Below are 9,167 nucleotides of genomic sequence, written 5' to 3'. Positions count from 1 at the left end.
CAGTGGCGCCATCACAGCTCACTGCCACCTCCATCTCCCGGGTTCAAGTGATTCTCCTGCCTCAGCCTCCCAAGTAGCTGGGATTATAGGCACACGCTATCATACCCTGCTAATTTTTTCTTTTTTTTTTTTTTGGAGACAGTCTTGCACTGTTGCCCAGGCTGGAGTGCGGTGGTGGCGGTGCGATCTCGGCTCACTGCAACCTCCGCCTCCCCGGTTCAAGCAATTCTCTTGTCTCAGCATCCCGAGTAGCTGGGATTACAGGCACCTGCCACCACGCCTGGCTAAGTTTTGTATTTTTAGTAGAGATGGGGTTTCACCACATTGGCCAGGCTGGTCTCGAACTCCTGACCTCATGATCCACCCACCTCGGCCTCCCATAGTGCTGGGATTACAGGCATGAGCCACTGCGCCCAGCAATTTTTGTATTTTTAGTAGAGACAGGGTTTCACCATGTTGGCCAGGATGGTCTCGAACTCCTGACCTCAGGTGATCTGCCTGCCTCGACCTCACAAAGTGCTGGGATTACCGTATTTAATTCTTGGCTTCCTTAGTGTCTGCCTCTGTTCCCATCACCAGAGTATACAGGTCTAAGAGCTGACCTGTAGTTCTTTTGGGGGCCTGTTTGTACCTTCATTTCTCCAGCTACGAAATGGGTAAATGGGCATGGTGCTTACAGGATGACCTCATAGCTGGGGTGGGAGTGGGGAGGAAGCCTTAGACCTGCGCCCACTGCAGAGTAAACACTCAGCAAACTCCCTTCCTTGGAAACAGCCCAAATGTCCATCAGCTGATGAAGGATCATCAAAATGTGGTCCAGCCACACAGTGGAATGTGATGCAGCCACAGAAAGGCATTGAGCCCTGGCCATCCAGGCTGCGGTGAGCTGAGATCCAACCACTGCACCCCAGCCTGAACGACAGAGGAAGACCTTGTCTCTGAAAAAATACACTGAAGGCCAGGGTAGCTCACGCCTGTAATCCCAGCTACTCGGGAGGCTGAGGCAGGAGAATGGCTTGAATCCGGGAGGCAGAGGTTGCTGTGAGCCTAGATCGCGCCACAGCACTACTCCAGCTTCATCGACAGAGCGAGACTCTGTCTCAAAAAAAAAAAAAATTGCTGGGTGAGGTGGCTCATCCCTGTAACCCCAGCACTTTGGGAGCCCAAGGTGGCTGAATCACTAGGTCAGGAGTTCAAGACCAGCCTGGCCAAGATGGTGAAACCCCGTCTCTACTAAAAATACAAAAAAATTAGCCAGGTGTGGTGGCAAGTGCCTGTAATCCCAGCTACTCAGGAGGCTGAGACAGAGAATTGCTTCAACCTGGGAAGCAGAGGTTACAGTGATCCGAGATTGCGCTGCTGCACTCCAGTCTGGGCAAAAGAGGGAGACTCCATGTCAAAAAAAAAAAGGCATGAAGCACTGATCTGTGCTACCACGTGCACGAAACTGGAGAACATGATGCTGAGTGAGAGGAGCCAGGCATGAAAGACCACACAGTGTGAGACTCCATTGATACGAAGTGCCCAGAACAGGCGAATCCACAGACACAGGAAGCAGCTTCCTGGCTGCCAGGGGCTGGGAGTGACTGCTGGTGGGGACGAGGTCTTCTTTGGAAGGGATGGACATGTTCTAGAATTAGACAGAGGCAATGGTTGCACAACAGCGTGGGTGTATTCAATGACCCTGAATTGTACGCTTTAAAGTGGTTCCTTTTATATTATGTGACTCCTGCCTCAATTTATTTAATTTTTTGAGACAGGGTCTCACTCTGTCACCCAGGCTGGAGTGCAGTGGTATGATCTCAGCTCACTGCAAACTCCGCCTCCCAGGTTCAAGAGATTCTCCTGCCTCAGCCTCCCAGGTAGCTGGGATCACAGGCGTGCGCCATCATGACATCCAGCTAATTTTTGTATTTTTAGTAGAGATGGGGTTTCACCATGCTGACCAGGCTGGACTTGAACTCCTGGCCTCTAGCGATCCACCCGCCCCAGCCTTCCAAAGTTCTGAGATTACAGGCGTGAGCCATCCTGGGCTTCAGTTTATTTTTGTAGAAACAAGGTCTTCCTCTGTCGTTCAGGCTGGGGTGCGGTGGTTCGATCTCAGCTCACTGCAGCCTGGATTGCCAGGGCTCAATCAATCCTCTCACCTCAGCCTCCGGAGCAGCTGGGACTAGGGGGCCACACCACCATACCAGGTTAATTTTGTTTATTTTGTATAGAGATGAGGTTTCACTATGTTGCCCAGGCTGGTCTCAAATTCCTGGATTCAAGCGATCCTCCTGCCTTGGCCTCCTAAAGTGCTGGGATTACCCGCGTGAGCCACTACGCCAGACACCGTAATTTTTTTTGAAAGTACATTAGGAAAAAAAAACAAGGAAATCTGAGTCAAGTAAGGAATTTAGTTATTACGAACAAAACAAAACTGCTTCTTATATGGTTCAGAGAGGTCGGCTCTCTGAAGGTGTTTATGGGTTGACTCAATCCTCTCTAAGGGAGAACAGAGGGCCGGGGAGGCCCTCACACCCACAGTGTGGCATGCCCAGTATCCTCACCCTCACTTTTTTTTTTGGAGATGGACTCTTGTCACCCAGGCTGGAGTGCAGTGGCACGATCTCAGCTCACTGCAACCTCTGTCTCCCAGGTTCAAGCAATTCTCCTGCCTCAGCCTCCCAAGTAGCTCGGACTACAGGTGCGCACAGCCACGCCCTGCTAATTTTTGTAGTTTTAGTAGAGACAGGGTTTCACTATGTTGGCCAGGCTGGTCTGAAACTCCTGACTCCAGATGATCTGCCTGCCTCAGCCTCCCAAAGTGCTGAGATTACAGGCATGAGCCAGCCCGCCCGGCCCCCTCAGCGTAGCTTTGCTCGCCAGCTAGCTGACTGCCTCCGGGTCTTGGCGCCTGCCTTTCTCTCTAGTTGGAAGCCTCAGGTTATTGAGAAAGGCTGGATCCCAACCCAGCAGGCGGAACTGAGGGCCAATTCTATGTGCTTTCCTACCCCCACCTTCCTTAGGCCACCGGAAAGGTCAAGGGTACCTATAATCCCAGCTCCTAGGACAAAACTGGCCGCGACTTGGGGCCACAGAGGCCGTTGAGCACCACCGGGGAGGCTGAGAGCCTGAGAGGACAGCAGGGCGTGAGTGTTCTTGAAGGGCACACTGCATGCCCCTCTCCCACTCTGGGAGGGAGAAAACCCCAGTGGGGTCTTGAAGCCGGTGGGAGGGTGAGGAGGTGGAATTCAGGCCAGCCAGGGGCTCTGTTGAAAGGGCCTGCTTCTGGCTGCCTCATCAATGCAAACAACAAGAATTTTTTATTTTTATTTTTTGAGACCCAGGCTGGAGTGCAGTGGCACAATCCCGGCTCACTGCAACCTCTACCTCCTGGGTTCAAGTGATTCTCCTGCCTCAGCCTCCTGAGTAGCTGGGATTATAGACATGCATGTCACCATGCCCAGCTCATTTTTGTATTTTTGTAGAGACGGGGTTTCACCATCTTGGCCAGGATGGTCTCCATCTCTCCCAAAGTGCTGGGATTACAGGTGTGAGCCACCACGCCCGGCCAAGAATTTTTTTTTTTCTGGTGTGTGTGGGGGTTCTTGGTCTGTTGCCCAGGCTGGAGTGCAGTGGCGCAATCATGGCTCACTGTAGCCTCGAGATCCCAACTCAAGGGGTCCTCCCACTTCAGCCTCCTCAGCAGCTGGGACTACAGGTGTGTACCACCATGCCTGGCTAATTTCGTTTGTTTTGCAGAGGTAGGGTCTCGCTACGTTGCCCAGACTGGGCTTCTGGGCTCAAGCCATCCACCTGCCTTGGCTTCCCAAAGTGCTGGGATTACATGCCTGAGCTACTGTGACCGGCCAAGAACCATTTTTTAATTTTTTTTTGAGACGGTGTTTCACTCTTGTTGCTTAGGCTGGAGTGCAGTGGCGAGATCACGGCTTACTGCAACCTCTGCCTCCCGGGTTAAAGTGATTCTAGTGCCTCAGCCTCCCAAGTAGCTGGGATTACAGAAGCCCACCACCACACCTGGCTAATTTTTGTAATTTTGAAATACAAAAATTAGCCAGGCGTGGTGGTGGGTTTCACCATGTTGGACAGGCTGGTCTCAAACTCCTGATCTCAGGTGATCCACCCACCTCAGCCTCCCAAAGTTCTGGGATTATAGGCATGAGCCACCGTGCCCAGCCCATTATTTTAATTTTTTTTTTTTTGAGATGGAGTCTCACTCTGTTGCCAGGCTGGAGTGCACTGACATGATCTCGGCTCACTGCAACCTCCGCCTCCCGGGTTCAAGTGATTCTCCAGCCTCAGCCTCCCAAGTAGCTGGGACTACAGGCACCCACCACAACGCCTGGCTAATTTTTATATTTTTAGTAGAGACAGGGTTTCATCATGTTGGCCTTGATCTCTTGACCTCGTGATCCGCCCACCTCGGCCTCCCAAAGTGCCGGGATTGTAAGCCTGAGCCACCACGCCCAGCTCATGTTTTTAATTTTAAAGGAAAACTGCTGGGCAGTGAAGGTCTCCCCAGACAATGTCACTAAGCCCCGGCCTCCCCAACCTGGGAACTGAGATTTCAGGGGGTTTCAGAAGAGGCTGACCTTCGAGAAGGCTCTGGGGCCAGGACCTCTGAGTTACTTGATGCTGGAGGGGTGCAGCGTGGAGGGTCTGGCCCTGGTGGTGCAGGAGGGGAGATGAGGGAGGGGAAGACGCTTGAGGACGTGAGTAGTATTTTTAGGTACTGAATGCAGCCCTGAAATATTTCCACGGCCACTCCCGAGAGCGAACTGGGTGACTATTTCGGTGCCCGGTTCCAGTGGAGGCGGGGCAGGGGTGAGTCACCGCCGGGTGGCCACAGAGGCCAGACCCAGGCTGGGAGGCGGCTCACAGGGCAGGATCGCAGGCTTGCGAGGTGAACAGTCACTGGCCTGGGGCCAGGCTTCCTGAGCCAGCCTCCAGGGCACAGAGGACAGCGGCATGGCACGGGCCAGTCCGGTGGGCCATTGCCTGGGTCCCCCGGGACAATGAGCCACTCACGCCAACCTCATAGCTGTAAAGATGGAGATTCCCTATTGAGGTTCTGGACACCCCAGAGGTGCTACGTGAGATGCCACTCTTAGAGGATTTCAAGCAGTTATTGAGCACTTGCTGTCTACCAGGCCGGTCCTAAAATGATTACCGGTGTCCTCCCTTCATGCAATTCGACCAACAGCCCCCATGAGGTAGAGCTGCTGTTATCCCCTCCACCCCCACCAGGGAGGAAACTGAGCCACAGTAGGCTTAAGCCCTCCAGGCCCCTAATTTACGTGCCTCAAATCCTGTCCCTCAGCTGATCTGATGTTACAATCAGGGGAGTGAAGTTTTTTTTTTTTTTGAGTTGGAGTTTTGCTCTTGTTGCCCAGGCTGGAGTGCAGTGGCACAGTCTCGGCTCACTGCAACCTCCACCTCCCGGGTTCAAGCAATTCTCCTGCCTCAGCCTCCTGAGTAGCTGGGATTACAGGCATGAGCCACCATGTCCGGCTAATTTTCTATTTTTTTTTTTTTTTTTTTTTGAGATGGAGTTTTGCTCTTGTTACCCAGGCTGGAGTGCAATGATGCGATCTCGGCTCACCGCAACCTCCGCCTCCTGGGTTCAGGCAATTCTCCTGCCTCAGCCTCCCGAGTAGCTGGGATTACAGGCATGCGCCACCATGCCCAGCTAATTTTTTGTATTTTTAGTAGAGACAGGGTTTCACCATGTTGACCAGGATGGTCTCGATCTCTTGACCTCATGATCCACCTGCCTCGCACTCCCAAAGTGCTGGGATTACAGGCATGAGCCACCGCACCCGGCCCCCTAATCTTCTGTTTTTAGTAGAGATGGGGTTTCCCCATGTTGGTCAGGTTGGTCTCAAACTCTCGACCTCAGGTGATCCCCCTGCTTCGGCCTCCCAGAGTGCTGGGATTACAGGCTTGAGCCACTACGCCTGGCCAGGAGTTAGTTTTTTTTTTTTATTTAAAGATGGGGTTTCACCATGATGGCCAGGCTGGTGTTGAACTCCTGACCTCAGGTGATCCACCCACCTCAGCCTCCCAAAGTGCTAGGATTACAGGCGTGAGCCACCGCGCCCAGCTCTTTTTTTTTGAGACGGAGTCTTGCTCTGTCGCCAGGCTGGAGTGCAGTGGTGCAGTCTCGGCTCACCACAACCTCTGCCTCCTGTGTTCAAGAAACTCTCCTGCCTCAACCTCCCAAGTAGCTGGGACTACAGGCACATGCCACCACGCCCAGCTAATTTTTGTATTTTTAGTAAAGACGGGGTTTCACCATGTTGACCAGGATGATCTCAATCTCTTGACCTCGTGATCTGCCGGCCTCGGCCTCCCAAAGTGCTGGGATTACAGGCATGAGCCACCGCGCTCAGCCAGGAGTGAGTTTTAAAGCAGCAGCCAATCTTGCTTACCCTCTACACCCCATTCCCAACCAGTTTTGGGGTCCTGACTGTGCCTGAGCTGGAAGGTCAATGGATCCTTCAAGTTTAAGGAGGCACTGAAAGAGGTCACACATTGCTATGTCACCTGGGGGAGGTTCCTCATCCTCTCTGTGCCTGAGCAGTGAATGACGATGCCACCACATGAGTGAATCCCGTTGCTGTCTGGCACACACTCGTGAAAGATGAACAATGGCTGGCTGGGTATACTGGCTCAGGCCTGTAATCCCAGAACTTTGGGAGGCTGAGGTGGGAGGATCATTTGAGCCTTGGAGTTTAAGAACAGCCTGGACAACATGGTGAGACCCCCTAGCTGTAAAACAATGAAAAATAAAGAACAATGGTCAGCTGTTGCTGGGATCGGATTGTGTGCCTGTCCTGAGGCTTCAGCTCTCCACCTGTGAGGACCCTCGGAGGTGATGGGTTGGAAGTGGCTTTGGAAACCCACAGGGCTGAGCAGCAGGGCTGAGTGGGAGCTTGGAGGATCTTTGCCCTCACTCAAAGATTCCGGGCGAAGTAGCTGAGGGCAAAGAAGTAGCCGAGGGCATGGTGGCTCATGCCTGTAATCCCAGCACTTTGGGAGGCTGAGGCGGGAGGATCGCCTGAGGTAAGGAGTTCGAGACCAGCCTGGCCCACATATCAAAACCCCGTCTCTACTAAAAAATGCAAAAATTCGCCGGGCATGGTGGCAAGTGCCTGTAATACCAGCTATTCAGGAGGCTGCGGCAGGAGAATCACTTGAACCCAGAAGGCGGAAGTTGCAGTGAGTGGAGATCACGCCACTGCATCCCAGGCTGGGCGACAGAGCAAGACTCTGTCTCAAAAAAAAAAAAAAAAGGTTGGGTGCAATGGCTCAGGCCTGTAATCCCAGAACTTTGGGAGGCCGAGGTGGGAGGATCACCTGAGGTCAGGAGTTTGAGACCAGCCTGGCCAACATGGCAAAACCCCATCTCTACTAAAAAATGCAAAAATTAGCCCGGCATGGTGGCAGGTGCCTGTAATCCCAGCTACTTAAGAGGCTGTGGAAGGAGAATCACTTGAACCCAGGAGATGGAGGTTGCAGTGAGTGGAGATCGTGCCACTGCACCCCAGCCTGGGCAACAGAGCGAGACTCTGTCTCAAAAAAAAAAAAAAAATGCCGGTCGCGATGGCTCACACCTCTAATCCCAGCACTTTGGGAGGTTCACGTGGGCAGATTGCCTGAGGTCAGGAGTTGGAGACTTGCCTGGCCCACATGGTGAAACCCTGTCTCTACTAAAAAATGTAAAAATTAGCTGGGCGTGGTGGCGGGCGCCTGTAATCCCAGCTATTTAGGAGGCTGAGGCAGGAGAATGGCTCGAACCCGGGAGACGGAGGTTGCAGTGAGCCAAGATTGTGCCACTGCACGCCAGCCTGGGTGACAGAGCAAGACTCCGTCTTGAGAAAAAAAAAAAAAGTGGCTGATGCCACACGTCAGAAACAGATTCCTACACGCGCTCACCCCAGCTCCTGTAGGGGCTTCTGAGTAAGCCCTGGCCTCACCTCTGCCCCTGCCCCACGGAAGTTCAGAGGCTCCATACTTGCATTTCCTCTGCGTGTCCCAGGCTCTCTCTGTGTGGCCAGCAGCTTCTTGTCCACTTGGGACTTCATTTGACTGGACTTCCTCTTACTCTTAAATTAAAAAAAAAAATTAATTTATTGTTATTTTTTGAGATGGAGTCTCGCTCTGTTGCCCAGGAGGCTGGAGTGCACTGGTGCAATCTTGGTTCACTGCAACCTCCGCCTCTTGGGTTTAAGCAGTTCTCCTGCCTCAGCATCCTGAGTAGCTGGGATTACCGGTGCCCACCACACCTAGCTAAATTTTGTATTCTTAGCAGAGATGGGGGTTTCACCTTGTTGGGCAGGCTGGTCTTAAACTCCGGCCTCAGGTGATCTGCCCGCCTTGGCTTCCCAAGGTGCTGAGATTACAATCGTGAGCCAGTGCACCTGGCCTTTTTTGTTTGTTTTTGTGATGGAGTTTCACTCCTGTTGCCCAGGCTGGAGTGCAGTGGTACGATCTCGGCTCATTGCAACCTCCGCCTCCCAGGCTCAAGTGATTCACCTGCCTCAGCCTCCCGAGTAGCTGGGATTCCAGGTTTGTGCCACCATGCCCAGCTAATTTTTATACTTTTAGTAGAGTCAGGGTTTCACCATGATGGCCAGGCTGGTCTTGAACTCCTGACCTCAGGCGATCCACCTGCCTCAGCCTCCCAAAGTGCTGGGATTACAGAAGCTACCGCTCCCGGCCTGGTTTCTTATTTTTTACAGCATTTATGCATTTGATGTGCATATGCTTGTGGCTGGCTCACTCCTGTGGAAGTGAAGGACTGCCGGGGTTTCACCAGCACCTGGGACAAGGCAAGTGGCCCTAGTGCCAGGCTTGTGCCAGGCCCTGGGCTTCGACAAGGTGGGGAGGGATATGACAGGGACACAGGCCATCTGGGGGTGGCCAGAGTAGCTCTGGGAGCAGCAGGTGAAGCCCAGAGGAGAAGGAGGAGGGAGAGGAAGAAGGGGGGGGAGAGGGAGGAGGAGGGGGATGGGGAGGAGGGGGATGGGGAGGAGGGGCTGGGGAGGAGGGGGCTGGGGAGGAGAGGGCTGGGGAGGAGGGGGCTGGGGAGGAGGGGGATGGGAAGGAGGAGGATGGCGAGGAGGGGGCTGGGGAGGAGGGGGCTGGGGAGGAGGGGG

Source organism: Aotus nancymaae, unplaced genomic scaffold, assembly GCF_030222135.1.
Source record: "Aotus nancymaae isolate 86718 unplaced genomic scaffold, 86718_ANA_hifiasm-v0.15.2.pri h1tg000028l, whole genome shotgun sequence".
In the NCBI taxonomy this organism is placed as follows: Eukaryota; Metazoa; Chordata; class Mammalia; order Primates; family Aotidae; genus Aotus; species Aotus nancymaae.
Note: the sequence above shows the minus strand (reverse complement) of the source record.